The following is a 2,594-nucleotide window of genomic DNA, read 5'->3' as shown; positions in this document are numbered from 1 at the left end:
CGTTTTGTGAACGTGTTATATATGAAAGCAGAAATCTCTTGGATTACTGTATGTTTTGGATGTACGTGTAAAGATGGGAATCCTGTGAGGACACGGAACTTCTACTTCTTCAGCACCTACAACAGTGCTCAGTAAAGGTTTGTTGTGGTGCTGAGTGAAAACAGAAGTGAGTTAGAAACTATGCTGCTATAATCCTGAACACCAAGAAACACTCTATTCAATCTCTCCAAGTGTTTTTAATAATACAGTGAAAAACAAGGCTTAGCGTGGTGACACACATCTGTAATTACAGCACTTTGGGAGGCCAATGAGGGAGGATCGCTTGAACCCAGGTGTTCGAGACCAGCCTGAGCAACACAGCAAGACCCACTCTTTACAAAAAAAGAAAAAAAAAAATTAGCCAGCCATGTTGGCACTGCTTGTAGTTCAGGCTACTTGAGAGGTAGAGGTGTTTGAGACAGGTGTTCACACCACTGGATTCTAGCCTGGGTGACAGAGTGAGACCCTGTGTCCAAAAAGAAAAAGAAAAAAGAAAAACATGTCATCTTAAATACACACACACACACATGCGTTTATGTGTTTACACAAATATTTAAAGGCATGTACTCAAAAACCCATTTATAAGTACATGACAATAAAGGAAAAATGATGTCACATCTCAAGCATGTAAACACTTTACAGGCGTAATGATGATAAAGGTGAAACGAAAATGATCGTTACAAAGGCCTTTTTTTTTTTCTGTTGAGGAGGTGAATGGAATTACCCTCCTGGCCTCACTAGGTGTAAAAATCAAGGCAGCAGACGGGCACAGTCAACAAACTGCTGCGTGACCTCAATTTGGAGTGTTTACCCTGTCTTCCCTCCCCATTAGCCATCTCTTCTTAATGGGGCAGTAGGCTTTAGGACACGACTCCTCTCATAGCATTTGCTTGGAATGCGACTGGGCAGGCATCTGGTCCCTGCAGAGCCTTCCTTGTCAGTGACCTATGACCTGGGTGGCGCGGTTTAAGAGGTTGAGCTGGGTGAGTCAGATTCTCTGTTTTTCTCACCCTCCCTTTCTCTCTACAGAACTTGAATCAAAAGGCCTAAAAGGCGGCTTCCAGTGAGCTGTGGGCAACATTACTGAAAGGTTGTTCCCGGACCCAAATCAGGATCATGACAGGCTACAGGCTGAAATTTGCTAGCTGAAACTAGGGGAAGAGGAACAATAGTGAGTTTGTGGGAGAAGGTGCAAGAGACAGAGAAGAAAAGAACATCAATCCATGCAGAGATGCATACCCCTGTCTTCTTTTGTTTTCTGTTTTTCCTGGGCTCCTGGGCATGTATACTTAAAAAAAAATTCTTTCTGGCTGGGCAAAGTGGCTCATGCCTATAATCCCAGCACTTTGGGAGGCCAAAAGGTGGATTATTTGAGGCCCGGAGTTTGAGACCAGCCTGGCCAATATGGCAAAAACCCGTCTGTACTAAAAATTCCAAAATTAGCCAGGTATGGTAGTGCACACCTATACTCCCAGCTACTCAAAGGCTGAGGCACGAGAATTGCTTGAACCCAGGAGACAGAGGTTGCAGTGAGCCAGGACCGTGCTATTGCACTCCAGCCTAGGTGATAGAGTGAGACTCAAAAAAAAAAAAAATAATAATAATAATAATAAATAAAACAAAGTAAAAAAAAGGCACAGAAAAAAAAAAAACAATAAAAGACAAAAAGAAAAAAGGTGGGCACAGTGGTTCATGCCTGTAATCACAACACTCTGGGAGGCTGCAGTGGGCAGATCACTGGAGGTCAGGAGTTTGAGACCAGTCTGGTCAACATGATGAAACCCTGTCTTGACTAAAAATACAAAATTTAGCCTCACTTGGTGGTGTACACCTGTAATCCCAGCTACTCAGGGGGCTGAGGCAGGAGAATTGCTTGAACCTGGGAGGTGGAGGTTGTAGTGAACCGAGATCGTACCACTGCATTCCAGCTTGGGTGACTAAGTGAGACTCTGTCTCAAAGATATACATACATATATGTATATATATATATATATATATATATATATATATATATAAATTTTTTTTTCCTTAAAGTAACCCATGTGCTCTTCTGATCCTTGTTACTAAAAGAGACTAAATTGGAGCAACAGATAACAGGAGAAATAGTGTATTTGGCCAGTCGTGGTCACTCACCTGTAATTCCAGCACTTTGAGAGGCTGAAGCAGAAGGATCACTTGAGTTCAGGAGTTTGAGACCAACCTGGGCAACAAATGAGACCTCATCTCTACAAAAGATAAAAATAAAAAATTAGCTGGGTGTACTGGTATGTGTCTATAGCCCTGGTTACTTGGGAGGCTGAGGCAGGAGGATAGCTTGAGGCCAGGAGTTTAAAATGGCAATGAGCTGTTATAATGCCATCATACTCCAGCCTGGGCAACAGAGCAAGGTGTCACCTCAAAATAGGTAAATAAATAAATAAATAAGTCTCTCCAATGAAGGATATAAACTTAAAAAAAAAAAAAAGCCGGGCGCCGTGGCTCAAGCCTGTAATCCCAGCACTTTGGGAGGCCGAGGCGGGTGGATCACGAGGTCAAGAGATCGAGACCATCCTGGT

General features: G+C 42.8%; 1 long non-coding RNA gene across 1 annotated transcript in view; it reads right to left on the bottom strand.

Annotated features, from left to right (window-relative positions):
• LOC141583610 (uncharacterized) overlaps nucleotides 1-2,594 on the bottom strand; it is a 10,986-nt gene continuing 8,392 nt past the window's right edge. The window contains exons 2-3 of the long non-coding RNA XR_012516286.1: nucleotides 2,173-2,264; nucleotides 1-505 (exon numbers count right to left, since the gene is read on the bottom strand). This is a non-coding gene — a long non-coding RNA (uncharacterized LOC141583610). The remainder of the gene's footprint in view (nucleotides 506-2,172; nucleotides 2,265-2,594) is intronic.

The sequence above is a fragment of the Saimiri boliviensis genome, chromosome 2 (assembly GCF_048565385.1).
Source record: "Saimiri boliviensis isolate mSaiBol1 chromosome 2, mSaiBol1.pri, whole genome shotgun sequence".
NCBI lineage: Eukaryota > Metazoa > Chordata > Mammalia > Primates > Cebidae > Saimiri > Saimiri boliviensis.
This window is presented reverse-complemented; position numbering and strand designations above follow the sequence as displayed.